Source organism: Lissotriton vulgaris, chromosome 1_2 (genome assembly GCF_964263255.1).
Source record: "Lissotriton vulgaris chromosome 1_2, aLisVul1.2, whole genome shotgun sequence".
Classification (NCBI taxonomy): Eukaryota; Metazoa; Chordata; class Amphibia; order Caudata; family Salamandridae; genus Lissotriton; species Lissotriton vulgaris.
The window spans coordinates 286,242,794-286,266,834 of NC_141686.1; the positions used below are offsets into that span (position 1 = coordinate 286,242,794).

The 24,041-nt window shown below is 46.2% G+C and overlaps 1 protein-coding gene across 2 annotated transcripts in view; it reads left to right on the plus strand.

The window, feature by feature from the left end:
* The window catches only part of CORO1B (coronin 1B), a 199,760-nt gene that overhangs the window by 162,074 nt on the left and 13,645 nt on the right, over positions 1-24,041 (plus strand). The gene's annotated exons all lie outside the window — the stretch shown is intronic.

Consider the following 24,041-nt stretch of genomic DNA (forward strand, 5'->3'; position numbering starts at 1 on the left):
TCTAATTCTTTGTTATGAGCCGTCATTGTGGCGAATGGCTCATTCTTTAAGCCAGGCTTCTTGATAGCTCCACAATTTTGATGCCCTAAAGAATTGTGGGATATTACAGATTATAGACCTCAATTGTCTTGATGCTCCCCTCCCAGTGAATACATATCCTAAACTGTGAGGGTTGTTGTGGCTTCACCCCTAACTCCATTGTTCAGCATCCATTGTCCAAGTTGCTTCTAGCTGAATCTCTGTTTTCCCAAATAGAAATTTGAATACTCTTGAAAGCAGTGAGAGAGAACAATACTCCACTTGGTCTGGTAGTATGCAGCTTCTCCATTGAGTGTCACGCCAATTCATTTTCCAAATGTGCCATATTGGCTCGCTTTTTGATGTAACTGTCAAGGTGTTGGAGCTCTTCAGTTATCGCCTTCCTCTTTCAAATGCAGCACAGCCATAAATCATATTGGCCAAAGGATCTACCTCTTGCATGTGCCCCCAAACTTTCTCCTGCGCTTTCTTAATGCAATATCCCTGAGAGGAAGAGTAGTTTCACACCATTGCTTTAGGAGGCACAACTACTGGCCAATGGGTACTGGAAGGGATGGCCTGTGTCCAGTTGGACTACGACTCTTCTCTTTCTTCTATTCGACGTAGCTCGGGCGAGATTTCCCATTTTGTAGAGGTTTTTTAGGTCTCGGCCTAGAGACGCGCAAAGCGCGTTCTCGGCAGAGAACTATTGTAATCATGTCAGCCGACAAAAGGAGACAAGAGCTGGGCACGCGCCCAGCAATCGTAATGGGAGAGGGAGCGACAAGTGCGGGCCACGCGCGGATTCAGTTGCACGCACGCTCACGTCGCCAGCGTCCCCGCCGCACGCCGATCACTGCTCTCTTCCTGGCCGGCATCGAGAAGTTTCGCAACGCAGTGAGGGAACTGATAGGTAGGTGCTTGTTTTAAATGTATTCATATATTAAATGCATTGCTATTCCTCAGGCCACGCCACGTGGGCTTCGGCGGGTTACAGCCTGGTAAGGTGGGATAATGAGCCCAGTGCATTACACTGTGACTGTTTGGTTAGTGTCGGATATTCTCAGCATTGGGGAGAAGGGTTACCATGTGTTTGTCATATTTATTGACCTGTCTTAGCAATATCTGCCTAAGATGAGTGCCTTCAAGTGTGTCCTGAATGGCAGTGAGTTATTATTGAGTGTTATTTCCTCCGTTAGAACATTCAGGAGTTTTGGGGTCCAATGCGGCTGCCATATACCCCGGGAGCTGTGGACAGAGGCACCGGTTGTCGACGTTCAAAAACTGGACTCCAGTGACCCAGACTCCACCCCACTCACACCCCGCCAGCCGGTATATGCCTGCTGATATAAATGGCCAATCCATCCTCTGCAAATGTGCCTTGTAAGGGCACCCAGATTTTTCACCTGGAACTGGGCTCGGCCCACAATGTGAAAAGTGTTTTGGCCGCGAACAATGACGTTTACTTGGGTTGTTTCAGTAGCAATCGCTAGTGATGCAGCTGTGGGGAAAGTGGCACGTTATGATCTATAAAATAAAAAGCTGAGCTTGCAAAAGAGAAGTTCGCAGTACAGGCACGGGTGCGCAGGCCATGGTTTGGGGGCAGGGGCAGGAGAGGTGGCGGGAAGAAGAAAATAGGGTGGACGTTCAATCTAATCAGTTATTTTTCATTACTTTGCTTTGAATTTTGCAATTTGATATATTGACCACCTTTCTATATTGCACATTTTAGGCCCACACTATTGACTTCAATCTACCACTCTTTACTTTTCAATGGTTGGAACATTTCAAGCAGCATCTTTGCGGCATGCAATTAGCGCATCAGCAGAAGCTCCCCATGGGGTCCCAGTCACAGAGAGGAGCTGACGCAACACCCAAGGGCCAGGAAAGTGAGGCTCATGGAATAGAATGCGAATGCTGCACCAACGAGACGAGAGCAGTGTGCGTGCCTGTGAGTGCTGAAGAACACAGAGTAGAGCATGCCGCCGAGCTAAACGGTTTTGAGACAGTGACCGTCACGGCACTGAGGCAGGAAAGCAAAGTAATTATGTATCGGAGCAGGAGACGGAGTGAATTAGCCTTAAGGAAGAGAGAGCTGAGGACCCTTGTAACACTAACGTGACAGCAAATAGAGGTGCCTGCTGCGTGTAACTGTGAAGGGGCATCTCCAGAGCAGGCTTAAGCTACGTACACTAGGCATGGGCAAAGGAAGTAGGGAGGCTGCAGCATCTCAAAAATAAGGTTTGGGGTTCAGAAAATGCTGGAACGATAACAAGCATTTGAAATGCAATTGGTCTCGCATTTACGCGACTTTAAGCTATTGACATTGTAAAAAACAAAACTTTTTATTTACGTTTTGGTTTTTAAAACACAAATTAAAGGCATTGTCATTTACAACGCCAATAGCTCAAACTCTCACGAGGGCGAGACCTATTGCATTGCAAATGCTTGTCTTTTTCTTGTTTTTAAAGAGATCTGTGGTGAACGCCTTGGTCACCTCCCGGTTGGATTACGGTAACATACTCTCCCTGGGGGCGACCAAGGCGGTCACCAGACGCCTCCAGCTAGTGCAGAATGCTGCTGCTCGTTTGCTCTGTGGTGGTCGCAAAACGGATCACATAACAGGACGCCTTCGCGATCTTCACTGGCTGAAGGTGGACAGCCGAGTGAAATTCAAAGCGCTAAGTTATATGCACAAATTCAGGATGGGCAAAGCTCCCACCTACTTGCAAACTCTTGTTAAAATGTACTCCCCGTCACGTTCTATCCGCTCCTCCTTTCAAAAACCTTTCGCTGTGCCCAAGTTTACACTGTCTAGGATGGGTGGCAGGCCCTTTTTAGGTCTCGCTGCGAAAAGCGCGCTCTCGCTGAGAGACTATAGCTATCGGTTCAGCCAACTTCAGCCGACAACGACTGGAGACAGGAGCTGGCCACGCGCAGCATTAACACAGCATGGCAGAGTCGGATTACGACGCGCGCTTTAGGATTTGGTCGTGCGCGAGAACTTCGTATGTTTTGGTTTCGTTTTCACCTCGGAGACCCGGTGTGAAGAGGAGCAGGGCAGCGGGGAGTTGGGGACAAGCGTCGGCGCCCGCGGAGGAACCACGACGAGCAGCAACGGAGGCGGCGGAAGCGCTGGAGGAAGCGGTAATGCTTGTGTAATTTTGTTTTTCATTAAAACATTTCAATAAAGCGCACATGGCGGCCGCGCAACTTTATTTTTGCGTGCGTCGCCAAAATACTTTTCTTTCAAAATGTATCTGTTTTTATAAAGTCCAGCATGCTAACCTTCATATTTATGGCGGCCACACATCTATCTCCCGCTTCGGCGTTAGCCACAGCTCTAATCTTCTGCCCCGGTCATAGCTGCCTGTTCAACCGTAAAAAAACATTTGCAATGGCCCCTAGCGGCTCATGATTCGCTCCCAGCAACCATTGTTTACAACGTTGCTGGGAGCGATGCACGGCATGAAAGCATGGAGGGCTGAAAGGAGCATGAGCAGCGGGAAACTGAGCTGTTAGAGGGAGCCGCGGGGCAGGGACGGCACACGGGCACAGCAGCAGCAGGCCAGCTCCGGGGTGCCAGTGCTTTGCCGGACTACCACACTCTGCCCAGCCACAGCAGTCACGGGAAGTGTGCAGGGGAGAGTGAGCAGCTTCCACCAGCTAGCTCTGGCGGGCTGCTCTCCGCCCTTCATGCTGCCTGTGTCTGCTCCACAGACCAGCCAGCCGCAGCCCTCCTCCTGTTGCTACAAGAGCTATGAAGTCTCCGCCTAATATCCCAAGAGATCCTTTTATTGTAGGGTTGGCTGGGCTAAAAAACACAAGCCTTTTGTTTCTGCCCTCGAGAGCTGCAGTGACGCCAGACGACCACAGACTCTGGTCTTCTCCAGCACAACATTCTCCTGGGCCTCAGTTGCCTCATTTCATTAGACGCTGAAAGAGATGTTTAGTTTACAATGCGATTTACTTCAATTTGAGATGAGTACCATTGAACCCACGATGTTTAAAAATGTTCGTATTCAGCCAGGGGATATTTTTAAATTGTACCTAAGGTTGTTACTAAAATAAAACTGGAGGCATCATTCTAATATGTTATGCATGAGTAGCATCACACCCAGAATGAGCCATGCACCCTATTATCAGGTGTTCTCCTCAATTTTGGCCTCGATATCTTCTGGTAGTTCCAACTTGTAATTAATTTCACCATTTAATTTTTCATTTTAATCATAATGTTGCATGGGAAGTCTTTGAGAGTAGTGTTCAGCAGTCTTCAGTTCTCATCTGTTGAGCATAATTACTTACATTTCCCAAGGCGCGGCATCGCATGCTGCTTCCTCATTCCAGGTGGTGAAATACCGCAAGAAGGGCAGTATTTTTCCACTGGCTCTCTAACGCCACGGGTTACCAAACCCTACACAAGGGTGTGGTAGCGCTCTCACGTGACGTCACACGCCCACTTAGCATCAGTCTCTAATCGGCAGTGTAGTAGTTCATTGCTAGTGTTAGTTGATATCTGCAGTGCAGAATTTCTTTAACATTTATTTCTATTTTGGAATTAATTTATATAATCTATTGTTTAATTCGGACACGGGCCTCTAAAATAATTTTCAAACATTAAAACGCAAAATTCGTACATTATATGTACTAACATCAAGTTAAAAGAAAAAGAAACAACATTGAAAGTAGAATACATTTAAAACGCATGTTTACATGGGGTTCTTTAAATTCAACAGAAAAACCGATGCATCCTTCATGGGGTTCTTTAAATTCACCAGAAAAACCGATGCATCCTTTTGCTACTGTAAATACTATCATGGCAAAGCTGGACCTGCAAGTGTGTGAAGTGCTACTAGTCTATCATTTCATTATGTAAAATCATATTTAATGCTCCCTTGTATAGCTTTTATAATATCATTTGTACGGGATCAAAACTAATTTACTTTTAGAGAAGCAACTTTCCTTTACTTGTTTATATTTACGTTCGGTTTTAATGACTGCTAGGGTAGCTTTGGGTTTACACTGGATCGTAGTTCATTTTCATTGTGTTGTGAGTGCGCCTGCTGGCCAAAATAGACTGCCACGTTAACGCATGCATGCAACACATAGAGCCAGTGGTTCAACGGCTACGGCTAAGGGGGATAAATATATATATATATATATATATATATATATATATATATATATATATATATATATATTACTGAGATTCATGCGCATCAGCAAAAACTGAGGCCTGCTGGTCGGCCAATTTTCATCACATTCTCTGCCTCTCGTCATCCTATCACTGTAAATTGCCTGGAATGCGGCTCGTACAAAGCCTCCCTTTACCTGGGGAATGCTTCTCAGGAGCACGCTGCCCACAGCAGAAAATCATTTCTCTTCCAGGGGATCCTCATCAATAGTCATAAGCATTAGAATATTCCCGCCCATGCGCGGGACCCCGGAAACACTATATTATATGTGCCCCATATATATATATATATATATATATATATATATATATATATATATATATATATATATATATATATATATATATATATATATATATATATATATATATATATACAGCCAAATCACATCAGAGCTGAAATATGCTGTGAAGAATTTCCACCATACATGAATAATAAGCATTAGAAACATGAGAAACACCAAAGATTGTTTAGAAACTGTTTTAATGCTCAGAAGGCAGTAGAAATTCTCATAACTCACTGGAAGCATAGAAAGCTCCCAGGCTGCATTGCAAACACACAGTCTAAAAAGACTGAAAAGCTAACCTGTAGCTGCATAGCAATAAACTGACACCGTGCCTTTAAGGCACCCCTGACCCCCTGTATCCCATCATGCCTCAGGGGTGACAGTTAGGTCAGTTGTTCTTTCAGGAAGGATCCTGGTCACACAGCTCCACTAATTTCTGTTTTTCTGACAGAAAATTACTTCACTTTAAACAACTTTTTTACTTACTTTGACATTTTACAACTAGTCAAGTAAGGAACTGCCTTTTTAAGTCAGTTTAGTGAGCTTTTTCAGCTGAAAATGCCTTCACTTTTTGATAAGTGTCCTTCTTGTGGCAACAGGAAAGCAAAATCAGACAACCACAACATTTGTATCCTGTGTCTGCCTGAAGAACATGATCCAGGCACCTGTCCTCACTGCGAGCACCTGTCAGGAAGAACTCTCAAAGACAGGGAGAGAATTCGCATCTATGGCCTGGCTCATAGGTCATCCAGAGGAAGGTCTCCGGGGAAGAAGGGTTCCAAGAAGACTAAAACATCTTCAAAAGACAGGTCTTCCATCCCTTCAGCTTCAGGCTTGGCGCTGAGGAAAGAACCACCAGTGGATCGTTTGTCTTCAAAAATGCAGTCGACGGCGGGCTCGCCGTCGAAAAGAAGAACAGGTACGTCGACGTCGAAGGATCCAATTCCGTCGTCGAGATCCCCTCCGCCGTCATCAACCGGGCGACGATCGGCGTCGAGAGATGTGTCTCCGCCGTCGTCAACCAGGCGACGATCGGCGTCGAGGGAGGTCACTCCTCCGCCGTCGTCATCCAGGCGACGACCGGCGTTGAAGTGTGACCCCTCCGCCGTCGTCTAAGAAACGACGTTCGTCGTCGAGGACCAAGACCCCTCCCCCGTCGACAGAAACACGTCGATCGGCGTCGAGGATGCAGTCTCCGTCAGTGTCTCGTCAACGCTCGGCGTCGAGGGTGTCCAATACCCTTCCGGTCATCGCCGTTCGACGTCAAGACAGAGAACTCCGTCTACGGCCGGTCATCGCCGTTCGACGTCGAGACCGAGAGCTCCGTCGACGGCTGCACATCGCCGCTCGACGTCGAGAGACCTTAGCCATAGATCCTCACTTCGATCGCCGTCGAGGCATTCGAAGTCGAGATTGTTGGACCCGCCGACCCCCCCCATAGGCGTTCGGCAGCGAGAGAAGAACGCTCGACGTCGAGACATTCAGAAAGAGCTCGATCGTCGTCAAGAAACTCCATGATCATGGTGACGGAGTCAGCTTCTCGTCATTCCACTTCAGTCGTCTGGCTCCTCAACAACATCTTCAAGGTCCAGAAGTCCTGTGCGCAGATCTCCTGTGCGTCAGCCAGATCCTTTGGCTGCGCAAGTCAGGCTGTCACTTAGATGATACAAGTCTTTGGACCATTGGCGAGATTCGGGGGCTGCCAAACGTATGCAAGAATATGTCAGCCCACAACACAGATCTCCTCTTCAGAGTCTGGTAGAGGAGATGGACAAGCGTAGTCCTCCCAGGCGCAAATCACCTGTGAGAACACCAACCAGATCTCCCAGAAGATCCCCATCTCCAAGAAGAGAAAAGCCGGTCAGGCCTCGTTCAGAAGATCGGGTCAGATCTCGCTCTCCTAGAAGGGATGAGCATTCAAAAAGATCGCTTGAGAGGAGGCACAGTGCTCACCGTAGGCGTCGACGAACTCTGTCTACTTCATCTACCTCTTCTACCAGGTCTTCCAAGAGGGATTGCTCCCCTACGTTGACGGACAGTCCTACGTCTAGATCCTCCCCAGTGGATGACATTGGCACTTATCTGGATGTCCTGCAAAGAGGAGCTCAGAAGCTGAGCATTGAAATGTCTGTCCCTCAGGTTAGAACGACAGTAATTTTTGAGACTTTACACAAAAAAGCGATCTCTCATCCACTGCTGCCTTTAGGCCCGGGGATTATGGATCCTGTCAAAGAGGTTTTCCTAACTCCAGCGGCTATCAGAGCGGTGCCAGCCCGCATTCAGAAGAAATACAAACCGGCCTCTTCTGACCCGGTTTTTGTAAAATCTGACCCTCCAGCAGACTCTGTAATAGTGGCAGCGACGAGGAAGACGCATGCAGTTGCCGGTTCCTCTTCTGTCTCACCAGACAAGAACAGCAAATCTCAGGACTCCTGGGGGCGCAAGGTTTGCAATTCAGCTGCCTCCACTCTGAAGGTTTCCAGTGCTGCTGCACTTCTGGGTCGATACGACAGAACCTTGTGGGACTCCATGGAAAGGTTCAAATCCAAACTGCCAAAGGAAGACCAGCAGGATTTTGAAGAGACTGTGACAGAAGGATGTCTGGTGGCGAATCAGATGATCAGCACAGCTGCGGATGGTGCAGTGCTTGCGGTGCATTCCTACTCACATGGGGTTTGTGCCAGGAGGTCGGCTTGGTTGCGTCTTACAGGTCTGAAGCCGGATGCTCAGCATCGCATCCTTAATCTTCCCTTTTCGGGTTCCTCTCTCTTCGGGGAACATGCTGACGAAGAGATGACCCGTATGAAGACGGAACTAGATACAGTAAAAGCGGTGCGTTTGGAAAAGAAAAAAGAATTCAAACGCCGCTTCAAGACCAACAGGGGGAGAGGGGCTCAACAGAGGGTTCAAACCCCTCAGTGGTCCCAAAGTAAGAACCTAGGTAAATCCCAGTTTCGAGGCAAAGCCAACAGAGGTAGAGGAGGTCACCAACAGTCCTCTAACACCACAAGAGGAGGAAAGGCCTGAGCAATGGCCTCCTCTGGCGCTGTTGCTCACTCCAGTGGGAGGAAGTGCTTCACAACACCTGGCAGAGTGGGTCAGCATCACAAAGGATCAGTGGGTGCTGAATATACTGCGCAATGGATACAGACTACGTTTCCGTGCGCCTCCGAAGAGCATTCCTCCAAAGAACTCTTGCCCTCACCAGCTAAGCTTGCTCCGAAGAGAAGTGAAAGTTCTACTACAAAAAAGAGCTATAGAGGAAGTTCCTCCCTCTCAAAGAGGAAAGGGAGTCTACTCCAGATACTTTCTTGTCCCCAAAAAAGATCAGGAGGACAAGTTCAGACCAATACTCGATCTGCGTCTATTGAACAAAGTCATCGTCAAAGAAAAGTTCCGCATGTTAGCGCTTCACCAAATATGCCCAGATCTTCAAGCCGGAGATTTGATGTGTTCGGTGGATCTGCAAGATGCTTACTTTCATATCCCAATTGCTCAACAACATCGCAAGTACTTGAGGTTTGTTGTAGGGATCAAACACTACCAGTACAAGGTGCTACCCTTCGGTCTCAAGTCCGCACCACGAGTCTTCACCAAATGCATGGCAGTGGTGGCGGCTTTTCTTCACAAAAAGGGACTTCATCTACCCATACCTGGACAACTGGCTCCTAAAAGGCCCATCTCCGGTACAGGTAACGCACGATCTACAACTTTGCCTGCACCAGTTGCACAGACTCGGCCTCCGTGTGAACCTGGAGAAGTCAGTCCAGCGGCCTACACAGTCCATCCACTACCTAGGCTCCGTTCTGGACACAAGATTGGGAAAAGCGTTTCCTTCGGAGGAGAAACTTTTTTTCCACGAGTCAGAAATGTGGGATTCTGCTAGAGTCTCGGCTTCCAACAGCCCGACAAGTAGCTTCCCTGCTGGGTTCCATGGCGTCCTGCATTTTTCTCATCCCAAACGCCAGGCTGAGAATGCGTCCTCTGCAGCAGGCTCTAGAGGACCAGTGGGACCAAGCGACAGGGCGTTGGGAAGATCGTATCACTCTTTCCCAAGCGACGAAGGATGCCATCAAATGGTGGACTCGGAGAAGGAATGTGCTGGTGGGAGTACAGTTTCACCAACCTCTTCCATCCCAGTCTATAGTGACGGATGCCTCTCTGCAAGGCTGGGGAGCGCACATGGGTCCGCTTCAAATTCAAGGCCAGTGGTCTGCGCTGGAGCAGACCACTGGCCTTGAACTGGAGTTGAACATAAAAGCAGACGCACTAAGCAGGCACTTCGAAGATCAGCCAGACTGGGTGCTAAACGACGAAGTGGTAGAAGAGCTTTTTTCGTTGCTGGGGTCGTCCAACCATAGACTTGTTTGCAGACGACGAAAACGCCAAATGCCACACCTTCACGTCCAGGTTCCACCGGCCAGGAACGCAGGGGAATGCTCTCCTGATGGATTGGTCGGAAACATTCGCTTACGCGTTTCCTCCCCTGGCTCTGATTCCGAAGGTGGTGTCCAAGCTCCTCAGGTCGAACATGGAAATGATCCTGATAGCTCCGGATTGGCCACGGCAGTGGTGGTACCCGGACCTTCTACATCTGTCTGTGTGTCCACACAGACGACTTCCTTGCAGGCCGGACCTGTTGAGCAAGATGAACGGGAGAATAATGCATCCCAACCTCCCATCACTGAACCTGAGGTCCTGCAATATGGACATTTGAACTTGCCTCCCGAATGCATGAACATTTTAAAGGAGGCTAAGAGGCCTTCCACAAGAGCGTCATATGCGTTCAAGTGGAAAAGGTTCTACTTATGGTGTAGGGATCATCACTTAGATCCGACTAAAGGGCCGGAGGAGGTCATCTTGCCATACCTCCTTTCCCTGGCAACTGCTGGTTTGAAATCTACTTCTATTAGGGTGCATTTGTCAGCCATAGTAGCATACAGAATATCACCTGATCAGATTTCTTTCTTTCAGGTTCCAGTGTTTAAGGACTTCCTCCAGGGGTTGAAAAAAGTGTATCCCCCTGTGCGAAACCCTTCTCCTCCATGGGAATTGAACCTGGTTCTATCCAGGTTAATGTCACCTCCTTTCGAGCCCATCCACAAGGCCTCCTTGCAACCTCTCTCTTGGAAGGCGGCCTTTTTGGTGGCGATTACCTCTGCGCGCAGAGTAAGTGAGATACAAGCGCTCTGTGCGAAGGAACCATATACTGTTTTCCACCACAATAGAGTAGTCCTAAGGGCTCATCCATCTTTCTTGCCTAAAGTCATTTCTGATTTTCATATAAATCAGTCCATTTCCCTCCCTTCGTTTTTTCCAAATCCTACGACCCCAGCCGAGCGGTCACTTCACTCCTTAGATCTTAAGAGAGTGCTCAAGTTCTATTTGGAAAGGACTAAAGGGATTAGGAAAACGAATCAACTGTTTGTGAACTATGGTTCAATGCGGACAGGTTTTCCAGCGGCCAAGAGGCCCATCTCCAGATGGATTGTCTCTTGCATTAAATTGGCCTATCAGCTTGCAGGCAAGCCTTTGTTGGTGTCACCCAAAGCGCATTCCACTAGAGGGAAAATCGCTCCAGTAGCTTTCTTGCATGACATTCCAATGTCAGAAATATGCAAGGCTGCAACCTGGAAATCGGTTCATACCTTTACGAGGCATTACTGTCTCGAATCTGATTCCAGGGCTGATACTCAAGTAGGGCAAGCCTCCTTGAGGAATCTGTTTGGGTAGTCTATAGCCTACTCAGACTTGTTGATGAGATTACTGTCTTATCATTCCTTTGCCCGCAGGGAAGAGGAGAGGTTCGCTATTCTATTCTAATGCTTATGACTATTGATGAGGATCCCCTGGAAGAGAAGGATTCGTTACTTACCTGTAATCCTAGTTCTCTTCCAGGGGTATCCTCATCAAAGTCATAAGCAACCCTCCCGCCTCCCCGGGCAAAGGATACTCTTTAATAAGGAGATATTGTTAACCTATTTGTTACTGGGTTTGTTTTCAGTCTCCGAAAAGAACAACTGACCTAACTGTCACCCCTGAGGCATGATGGGATACAGGGGGTCAGGGGTGCCTTAAAGGCACAGTGTCAGTTTATCGCTATGCAGCTACAGGTTAGCTTTTCAGTCTTTTTAGACTGTGTGTTTGCAATGCAGCCTGGGAGCTTTCTATGCTTCCAGTGAGTTATGAGAATTTCTACTGCCTTCTGAGCATTAAAACAGTTTCTAAACAATCTTTGGTGTTGTTTCTCATGTTTCTAATGCTTAATATTCATGTATGGTGGAAATTCTTCACAGCATATTTCAGCTCTGATGTAATTTGGCTGCTATTGCATATATATATTTATATATATGTATATGTATATGTATTACCTACTGGCGGTCGCCATTAGGTGTATATAGTTAGGATTTTTTCTCTATGGGATTTTTGAAAATTCTATGTCTAATAACTTTGGCGTTTGTGGACGGAATTGGCTGAAATTTTCAGGAAAATGGAACATTTTGTTTCTGAGCAGCCCCTGACAATTTGGGGGGGTTTCATCAAGGGGGGGGCCGAGAAAAAAGGGGGGGTCCCAAAACGCGTTTTTCCCATGTTAATTTCCATAGGGCGGTTGGCCTCACTTTTAGCTCGAACGGCTGAATGGATTTGCACGAAACTTGGCAAAATTGTAGGGACTGTTAGCCCGATGTGCCTTTGCTAGGTCTCAATATATGTGCTCCAGTGGATTTTGAGTAATTTAGGTTCAAAAAAAGATATATATCTGGGCGGAGCCTAACCACACATCTGATCTTATTGGCTGTCAGCACTTCATCCAAGAAGTGTTGGCAGCCATCTTGGGACCAATATACATGATAGCACCTCATTAAAAAGCATTGTAGTTAATAGAGGGTTTTAGGACTTAAGTTACATTATAAATCATTTGTTGATGGTACCATACTCGTTTTAGGAATTGTGGTGGGTTCCAAGGTGATTTTACCATGTGAAAAAACCTTCTGCTGTGATATCATGAATATTGTTTGAAAGAAAACTAATATCTCATGATTTTCCCACAGTGGTTTGGAAGGGGATCTATAAGCTAAACTGAAAGCATATTTTCTGTAAATTCACATTATCTTTCTCAGTCATGTGAAAATGAAGTCTGACATTCTCAGTAAAACATGTACATCCAACAAGGACAGCGACTGTCAGTTGATTCCTTTGTGTTCTACTGCAGCCTCCTAGAGTGTTCTAAAGAACAACTAGAGCGCTAACAGTCCTACTTATTACAAAGGTATGGCACACCTGAAGCCATCTTGATTGGAATAAAGTGGTAACTCTTAAAACATTTAATTTAAAAAGGAACGAAATGAGGGGGTATATTTTGCCATATGAATTATGATTAGTGCTGCAGAAAGAAAAATTAGGGCACATTTTGAGTGACTTCTCAAACCCTCTTCAATTTCATTAAAAAATTCTGACATACAGTCTCCCAAGATGGCCACCAGAGACAAAAGAGCCTAAATGTAGCCCAAATATCACCCAGATGTACCCCAAGTATAGCCCAATGACAGAATGTCCCAGAGTGTTCTAAAGAACAACTAGAGCGCTAACAGTCTTACTTATGACAAAAGTATGGCACACCAGAAGCCATCTTGATTGGAATGAAGTGGTAAGTCTGAAAACACTCAATTTAAAAAGGAACAACATGAGGGGGTTAATTTTGCCATAGAAAGTATGATTAGTGCTTCAGAAAGAAAAATTAGGGATCATTTTGAGTGACTTCTCAAATCCTCTTCTATTTCATTAAAAAAATTCTGACATGCAGACTGAAACATGCACTTTGAATACCAGCAGCAGACGTCCCTGGTGAGCAGTAGCTTTACTACAGTGATCTAATGTGCAACTAGAGTGCTAACATTCAGAATTTATGGCAAATGTGTGACACATCTGAATGCCTTCTTGATGGAACCAAAGTAAACAAGCATTGAAAATGCAATAGATCTCGCCCTCGTTTAAGTTAAAGCCATTCTGTTTGTAATGAGGTGGCTTTTTAGCTTTGCTTTTATTAGTGTTTTTTCAACTTTCATGTAAATAACATGCATCTGTATGCATATAAGTATATGTATGCATGCATTTATGTTTGTATTTATATAGATATACAGATGATATATGTTTATATATGTATGTATATATATATATTCACTGAAAAAACCATAGGCTATAGACCATATATAGTTAGGAATTAGCATTTACAAAACCTTGAAAATTCACTGAAAAAACCATAGGTTATAGACCATATATAGTTAGGAATTAGCATTTACAAAACCTTGAAAATTCACTGAAAAAACCATAGGTTATAGACCATATATAGTTAGGAATTCGCATTTACAAAACCTTATTTTACTTACACAAAACCATTGAAATTCCATATATAGTTAGTTGCACTAACTATATATCGCGCACCCGCAATCCACTGCTGATGTCACATATTACATCATTCATGACATGGTCAGTGACATCACTGATGACATCTCAAATGACATCACTGATGACATCACTGATGACAACATCCAGTGACTGTATGTTTCTGTAAAGTTAAAATATGTCTTACATATTGAAGAATGAGTGGATGTATAAGTGTCTGGATGAAGGATTTAGTAGGTGCATGACTGACTGTATGAGTGAGTGATTAAATGTGTCTCACTGAGTGCATGGGTTAGTGACTAAACTGTCTTAATTTGTGCATCATTATGTCTGTTGTTCTGTAAACTGTTGCATGTGTTGATAAGTAGCTATATGAGTAACTATATGGGTTATTGATTGGTTGCCCAAGTATTTGTATGGGAGACTGAGTGTGTGTGGGGGTGGCTGGGAGGTGTATGACTCTGTGCATAGATGTGTGAGCAGTTGATTCACTAGATGTATGGTTTCAAAAGTGCATGTGGAAACAGCTGTATAGGCGGTTGACTGTGTGCATGAGTGTATTGGTGAGTGAATGGATATCTCAGTGCTACATGTCAAAGTAAGTACATATGTAAAACACAGTACATGTGAGAGTTGACATATATAAATAACTGTGCATAAGAGCCAGTGAATGTGTGAGTGGCTGTATGGATCATTGTGAACTTGTATCAGGGATTGTATAAGAGAGTAAATATGTGTTAGTATATGTTTGAATAAGTAAAGTTTGTATAACTGTATAGTTGAGGAAATGGAGGTGTGATTGATTCTTTGCATGACTGACTAGGTGTGTGAGTAACTCCATGGATGAGTGACAGTCTGTGAGTGTCTGTTTACACTGATTGTATCTAAGGTTATATTAGAGTCTGAAGAGGTTCATCGTATTATCACATGAATGATATCATCAGTGATGTGATCAGTAATGTCAAATGAGATGTCATCAGTGATGTCATCAGTGATGTCATTTGAGATGTCATCAGCGATGTCATTTGAGATGTCATCAGTGATGTCATCAGTGATGTCACTGACCATGTCATGAATGATGTAATATGTGACATCATCAGCAGTGGATTGCGGGTGCGCGATATATAGTTAGTGCAACTAACTATATATGGAATTTCAATGGTTTTGTGTGAGTAAAATAAGGTTTTGTAAATGCGAATTCCTAACTATATATGGTCTATAACCTATGGTTTTTTCAGTGAATATATATATATATATATATATATATATGTATCACATATAATATATGGTTCCGGGGTCCCGCGCATGGGCGGGAATATTCTAATGCTTATGACTGTGATGAGGATACCCCTGGAAGAGAACTAGGATTACAGGTAAGTAACTAATCCTAACTCACTCTTATCTGTCTATCTATTACACTCACTCTATCGCCCTCACTCTGTCGTCATCACTCTATCTGTCTGTCTATCGCACTCACTCTATCTATCCATCACCCTCACTCTATCTGTCTATCTATTTATCGCCCTCACTCTATCTATCGCCCTCACTCTGTCTATCTATCGCCCTCACTCTATCTATCTATCTATCTATCGCCCTCACTCTATCTATCGCCCTCCCTCTATCTGTGTATCACATCACCACAGTATCACCAAAGCATCACTCAGGGGCACCACACCATCACTATACGCTACCACAGCATCCCTGAAAGCCACAGCATCACTCGTCGCAACCACAACATCACTCAGGGCCACCACAACATCAATCTGTGCAACCATTCAACAACAACTGGTTCAAATATGTTCTCTCAATGTTTCAAGCTTTATTACAAATGTCACAAAAAGGTGTTAATATTTCACTTCTGTGCTTGGATTTTTGTCACAATAAAATACACTTAACATAATCTTCACAAAAGTTATTTACCAAAGTTTAAGCTATTGCCATTATAAATTGCAATAACTTTTATTTAAGTATTAATTATTAAAAATAAATAAAAGCCATTGTTATTTATAATATCAATACATCTAAGTCATGTAAATACAACACATATTGCATTACAATTGGCATTGTAAATGGCAAAGGTATTAATTTCGCTATTTTCAATACCAACACATAAATAACAAATTTGTCATTTACAATACCAATAGCTCAAACTTTCCTAATGCGAGACCTATTGCATTGCAAATGCTTGTCTTATTTGGGACCCAAACTTTGGAATTCCCTCCCTAGACATTCGCTCCGAGAACTGCTATGTTCGTTTCCGCAAGGCCATTAAAACCTGGCTTTTCAATCAGTAACTGAGTACCCTTGGGGCTTTCCACTTTGTGACATTTCCAGCGCCGGGAACCCCTTTTTGGGTTGCTGTTGCGCTTTATAAGCTTAACAAATAAATAAATAAATAAAAGGAGCGGTTGAACCCATCACCATCTTTAAGCTGTAGTGAACACCCATTGCTGTTTAGTTCCAAAGAACTACAGAGCTTTCTTCTCAACCATTAGTATTTATTAGTTGAAGTAATTTGTTTGGACTCTTCCTTGATCACTGGCCAAATTCAAAGCCACCACTCAGGCTTCCTGTCCAAAAGACTTCCTGGTGAATATGTAAAATTTCAACCAACCGAAAGCACTGACTTTTTAGTTCTTGCTCTGGATAGTGTTGCAATGTATCCAGTGTAGGAACACATGGTGCCATTTGAATAGATATTTGCACTCTACCAGGTATCACTGCTCAGAAGTAAGGTCTGTTAACGCTCTTCTGGGCAGCGACCTCCTACATTTTTTTGGGTCCATTTGCAGATTGTATCTGCCTGTTCCCTGCACAATTGTCTGAAGAATCATTAAACAGAAGCTTTAGAAATGTGGCTAAGATAAGGTTGTTTTTCGCAGTTAGATGCTGACTTTCTCCAGCTACCAATACAATTCGGCATTGGGAATGCTGTGTCATGCTGAGTGCTTTCAGAATCCCTGGAAGCTGAAGAATTACTCCTATTGCAAAATGGTGCTACATCTCATCTGTGATTAAACAACTGAATTTGCTGTTCAGCACAGTAAGTCATGAGAAACTGGTGCTGATGGCGGGAGGCAGTGACACAGCCCAGCAGTGTATTTTGGCATGGAATGCATATTGTCCATATCAAAAGAGCACAAAGCTTTAGTTTTGGAGAGTTTATAGCCAGGTTCTCCTGATGGCATAAAATCGGTCAGAAACCCCCAGTCATCCTGTAGATGGCAAAGTCGCATCCTTGCATGCTGGGAGTTGTATCGTCATGCTGTGTGATTCCTTTCACAAGTTGTTTACTCCTGTGGCAGATCTAGTTGAGGATGCAAAACTACAAACAAGTCGCTGGGATTAGATTTCAGTAGATCTGTCTCAGAACGTTACCTATTCTTTTCAGTGTCATTTCTAGTTGTGGGAAGCAGTGCAAAAAAAATTGTGTTCGAGGCATGTGAGCTGTAGATCACATGCTATGCATAGATTGCCATCTAGTGTTGGGTCCGGATGTTTGACTTTGTTTTTGTTCGAAGAAATTTTTCCAGTCATGAGGTAGGTGATAGTGTGCATGGGCATCGACTCCATCCTTAGATAGTTTTTTTCCGCCAACGGGTTCAGATGTGTATTGCTGCACTCCAGGTTCGGTACCTTTTTTGGACCCCTGTGACGCGCAATCCACTACCCTTGACGGTATTGTTATCGATCGCGGTTCCCCATTCGATGCGCATCGTCTGTCATCAGAAAACCCTCAATCGGGAAACTCGTGGCAGGCCTTTGGCCTACCTGCGCCGACAGCACTAGCAGTCGATGGAACCGACTCCATTCAAGATATGTCTCGATGTGTTGCTAAGTTTTCACGCACTGACTTGCACGAAGTGTGCAGCCTCTGCTTGTCCCCGAAACACAACGAGAACGACTTTGACGCGCGCCGATCGTTTTGATCGAAAAAGTCTCTTCGTGACCATCGGGCTCGACGTCACGAAATGCAACACCAGAGCGACTCCAGATCAGACATATTCGGCGAACATTCCACACTGAACATCAACCTCAAGGAGCCGAGGAGGAAGTAGAACTTATCTCCGTATCTGAAGCCGACTCCGACATGGAAGAAGAAGAACAGATTACTCCGGGCCAGCGTACCGTGAGTAAAGATACCCCTTTGCCCCCTCAACATAAGACAAAGGCTCCGGTCCCTCCTCTGCCCTCGGGCCAAAGTCGGCACCGACCAAAAGTATCAGACTCCCTCGGGCCCGTCACCGAAACAGAAAGACAAGCCTTTCGGCTCGGGCTCGAGCCGGCCCCACTCCGGCGCAAAACCAACACCTTCGGCGTCAAAACACAAGTCCAAGTCATCGACACCGAACGGCTTGGAACTGAAACCTTCGACACCCAAAGGCTCGGAGCCGAAACCTTCGATGCCAAAACCGACTCATAAGGAGAAACACTCTCCCACTAAAGAACCTCGGTCCGATGCGCTGCTGTAGTTCGGACTGGACTGTTCCCATGGGGCACAGGGTCAGAGCTGATTTGCATAAAGCCATTATCTGACCCAGGGTGGTGTGGAGTGCAAAAAACGATGGATTTAGGCCCAGATCCTTGTACTGGGGTGAATGTAAGACATTGATCTACATTCTGTCCATCAAATTGTTTTTTGTAATTTTCTCCCTGAGTGTACTGGGGTAGCCCAGACGTGGGTCCCAGAGCCTCCACACCACTGGAGTCAAGCTAGCCGGGCTGATGAGAGGTGTTACCTCGAAACCGGTCCGGTCCTCGGATGCTTGATTCCGGTCTGGGAAAGATATGGCTGTTGTAGTTCGGACTGGACTGTTCCCATGGGGCACAGGGTCAGAGCTGATTTGCATAAAGCCATTATCTGACCCAGGGTGGTGTGGAGTGCAAAAAACGATGGATTTAGGCCCAGATCCTTGTACTGGGGTGAATGTAAGACATTGATCTACATTCTGTCCATCAAATTGTTTTTTGTAATTTTCTCCCTGAGTGTACTGGGGTAGCCCAGACGTGGGTCCCAGAGCCTCCACACCACTGGAGTCAAGCTAGCCGGGCTGATGAGAGGTGTTACCTCGAAACCGGTCCGGTCCTCGGATGCTTGATTCCGGTCTGGGAAAGATATGGCTGTTGTAGTTCGGACTGGACTGTTCCCATGGGGCACAGGGTCAGAGCTGATTTGCATAAAGCCATTATCTGACCCAGGGTGGTGTGGAGTGCAAAAAACGATGGATTTAGGCCCAGATCCTTGTACTGGGGTGAATGTAAGACATTGATCTACATTCTGTCCATCAAATTGTTTTTTGTAATTTTCTCCCTGAGTGTACTGGGGTAGCCCAGACGTGGGTCCCAGAGCCTCCACACCACTGGAGTCAAGCTAGCCGGGCTGATGAGAGGTGTTACCTCGAAACCGGTCCGGTCCTCGGATGCTTGATTCCGGTCTGGGAAAGATATGGCTGTTGTAGTTCGGACTGGACTGTTCCCATGGGGCACAGGGTCAGAGCTGATTTGCATAAAGCCATTATCTGACCCAGGGTGGTGTGGAGTGCAAAAAACGATGGATTTAGGCCCAGATCCTTGTACTGGGGTGAATGTAAGACATTGATCTACATTCTGTCCATCAAATTGTTTTTTGTAATTTTCTCCCTGAGTGTACTGGGGTAGCCCAGACGTGGGTCCCAGAGCCTCCACACCACTGGAGTCAAGCTAGCCGGGCTGATGAGAGGTGTTACCTCGAAACCGGTCCGGTCCTCGGATGCTTGATTCCGGTCTGGGAAAGATATGGCTGTTGTAGTTCGGACTGGACTGTTCCCATGGGGCACAGGGTCAGAGCTGATTTGCATAAAGCCATTATCTGACCCAGGGTGGTGTGGAGTGCAAAAAACGATGGATTTAGGCCCAGATCCTTGTACTGGGGTGAATGTAAGACATTGATCTACATTCTGTCCATCAAATTGTTTTTTGTAATTTTCTCCCTGAGTGTACTGGGGTAGCCCAGACGTGGGTCCCAGAGCCTCCACACCACTGGAGTCAAGCTAGCCGGGCTGATGAGAGGTGTTACCTCGAAACCGGTCCGGTCCTCGGATGCTTGATTCCGGTCTGGGAAAGATATGGCTGTTGTAGTTCGGACTGGACTGTTCCCATGGGGCACAGGGTCAGAGCTGATTTGCATAAAGCCATTATCTGACCCAGGGTGGTGTGGAGTGCAAAAAACGATGGATTTAGGCCCAGATCCTTGTACTGGGGTGAATGTAAGACATTGATCTACATTCTGTCCATCAAATTGTTTTTTGTAATTTTCTCCCTGAGTGTACTGGGGTAGCCCAGACGTGGGTCCCAGAGCCTCCACACCACTGGAGTCAAGCTAGCCGGGCTGATGAGAGGTGTTACCTCGAAACCGGTCCGGTCCTCGGATGCTTGATTCCGGTCTGGGAAAGATATGGCTGTTGTAGTTCGGACTGGACTGTTCCCATGGGGCACAGGGTCAGAGCTGATTTGCATAAAGCCATTATCTGACCCAGGGTGGTGTGGAGTGCAAAAAACGATGGATTTAGGCCCAGATCCTTGTACTGGGGTGAATGTAAGACATTGATCTACATTCTGTCCATCAAATTGTTTTTTGTAATTTTCTCCCTGAGTGTACTGGGGTAGCCCAGACGTGGGTCCCAGAGCCTCCACACCACTGGAGTCAAGCTAGCCGGGCTGATGAGAGGTGTTACCTCGAAACCGGTCCGGTCCTCGGATGCTTGATTCCGGTCTGGGAAAGATATGGCTGTTGTAGTTCGGACTGGACTGTTCCCATGGGGCACAGGGTCAGAGCTGATTTGCATAAAGCCATTATCTGACCCAGGGTGGTGTGGAGTGCAAAAAACGATGGATTTAGGCCCAGATCCTTGTACTGGGGTGAATGTAAGACATTGATCTACATTCTGTCCATCAAATTGTTTTTTGTAATTTTCTCCCTGAGTGTACTGGGGTAGCCCAGACGTGGGTCCCAGAGCCTCCACACCACTGGAGTCAAGCTAGCCGGGCTGATGAGAGGTGTTACCTCGAAACCGGTCCGGTCCTCGGATGCTTGATTCCGGTCTGGGAAAGATATGGCTGTTGTAGTTCGGACTGGACTGTTCCCATGGGGCACAGGGTCAGAGCTGATTTGCATAAAGCCATTATCTGACCCAGGGTGGTGTGGAGTGCAAAAAACGATGGATTTAGGCCCAGATCCTTGTACTGGGGTGAATGTAAGACATTGATCTACATTCTGTCCATCAAATTGTTTTTTGTAATTTTCTCCCTGAGTGTACTGGGGTAGCCCAGACGTGGGTCCCAGAGCCTCCACACCACTGGAGTCAAGCTAGCCGGGCTGATGAGAGGTGTTACCTCGAAACCGGTCCGGTCCTCGGATGCTTGATTCCGGTCTGGGAAAGATATGGCTGTTGTAGTTCGGACTGGACTGTTCCCATGGGGCACAGGGTCAGAGCTGATTTGCATAAAGCCATTATCTGACCCAGGGTGGTGTGGAGTGCAAAAAACGATGGATTTAGGCCCAGATCCTTGTACTGGGGTGAATGTAAGACATTGATCTACATTCTGTCCATCAAATTGTTTTTTGTAATTTTCTCCCTGAGTGTACTGGGGTAGCCCAGACGTGGGTCCCAGAGCCTCCACACCACTGGAGTCAAGCTAGCCGGGCTGATGAGAGGTGTTACCTCGAAACCGGTCCGGTCCTCGGATGCTTGATTCCGGTCTGGGAAAGATATGGCTGTTGTAGTTCGGACTGGACTGTTCCCATGGGGCACAGGGTCAGAGCTGATTTGCATAAAGCCATTATCTGACCCAGGGTGGTGTGGAGTGCAAAAAACGATGGATTTAGGCCCAGATCCTTGTACTGGGGTGAATGTAAGACATTGATCTACATTCTGTCCATCAAATTGTTTTTTGTAATTTTCTCCCTGAGTGTACTGGGGTAGCCCAGACGTGGGTCCCAGAGCCTCCACACCACTGGAGTCAAGCTAGCCGGGCTGATGAGAGGTGTTACCTCGAAACCGGTCCGGTCCTCGGATGCTTGATTCCGGTCTGGGAAAGATATGGCTGTTGTAGTTCGGACTGGACTGTTCCCATGGGGCACAGGGTCAGAGCTGATTTGCATAAAGCCATTATCTGACCCAGGGTGGTGTGGAGTGCAAAAAACGATGGATTTAGGCCCAGATCCTTGTACTGGGGTGAATGTAAGACATTGATCTACATTCTGTCCATCAAATTGTTTTTTGTAATTTTCTCCCTGAGTGTACTGGGGTAGCCCAGACGTGGGTCCCAGAGCCTCCACACCACTGGAGTCAAGCTAGCCGGGCTGATGAGAGGTGTTACCTCGAAACCGGTCCGGTCCTCGGATGCTTGATTCCGGTCTGGGAAAGATATGGCTGTTGTAGTTCGGACTGGACTGTTCCCATGGGGCACAGGGTCAGAGCTGATTTGCATAAAGCCATTATCTGACCCAGGGTGGTGTGGAGTGCAAAAAACGATGGATTTAGGCCCAGATCCTTGTACTGGGGTGAATGTAAGACATTGATCTACATTCTGTCCATCAAATTGTTTTTTGTAATTTTCTCCCTGAGTGTACTGGGGTAGCCCAGACGTGGGTCCCAGAGCCTCCACACCACTGGAGTCAAGCTAGCCGGGCTGATGAGAGGTGTTACCTCGAAACCGGTCCGGTCCTCGGATGCTTGATTCCGGTCTGGGAAAGATATGGCTGTTGTAGTTCGGACTGGACTGTTCCCATGGGGCACAGGGTCAGAGCTGATTTGCATAAAGCCATTATCTGACCCAGGGTGGTGTGGAGTGCAAAAAACGATGGATTTAGGCCCAGATCCTTGTACTGGGGTGAATGTAAGACATTGATCTACATTCTGTCCATCAAATTGTTTTTTGTAATTTTCTCCCTGAGTGTACTGGGGTAGCCCAGACGTGGGTCCCAGAGCCTCCACACCACTGGAGTCAAGCTAGCCGGGCTGATGAGAGGTGTTACCTCGAAACCGGTCCGGTCCTCGGATGCTTGATTCCGGTCTGGGAAAGATATGGCTGTTGTAGTTCGGACTGGACTGTTCCCATGGGGCACAGGGTCAGAGCTGATTTGCATAAAGCCATTATCTGACCCAGGGTGGTGTGGAGTGCAAAAAACGATGGATTTAGGCCCAGATCCTTGTACTGGGGTGAATGTAAGACATTGATCTACATTCTGTCCATCAAATTGTTTTTTGTAATTTTCTCGCCTTCGGATCCGAAGCAGAAGAAACTAGTAATAAACCCTCAAACAGGGCATATTCATGCCACTCTTCCAAAGAAACGGAAAATTGTCCTATCCGAGGAATATTATAAGGAAAAGTGTGGCAACTAACCCTTCTCCTCCTTATATTCCACTTCCTTCTCCCATTGATCCTAACTTTCTCATTTCACCAGCAAATTCACCACCACCACTTTCGCCTGACCCACTCGATGATGGGGATGGGGATCAGGATAGGTAACACGACACTGACCCTTGGGACTATTATCAGACAGACACAATCGCGTGTAATGACCCTGATTTGTATCCCTCCAGACCCTCCCCACCTGACGACAACATCGGATACATTGAGCTTCTAAATAGGGACGCTCAATATCATGGGTGGGGCGCCATAAAGAGCCTTTAGAAGAGGATTTCCTAGTTGAAACACTCACTTCTTCCCAAAGAGCTACTCACACCTTACCAATGCTCAAAGGCATGTTAAAGCACACAGATGAGGTATTTAAAGACCCTGTAAGATCCAGGCTTATTACATCTAGAGTGGACAAAAAGTACACCCGCTCCTACTGACCCGGTATACATTAGTAGCCAGCTGCCCCTAGACTCTCTTTTAGTCTCCAATGCTCGCAAGAGAATTCACTCACAAACCACAGGTGAGGCCCCTCCTCCTAATTAGGAGTCTAAGCTAATCAATGCTTCGGGCAAAAGAGTGGCTTCACAGGCAGCAAATCACTGGCGCATTGCCAGGGCTCAAGCTTTGTTGGCTCGCTAGGATAGGGCTCATTATGATGAGTTAGAAACACTCATACAACATTTACCTGATGAATACAAATCTAAGGCTGATGACCTTATTCAGTATGGTAAACGT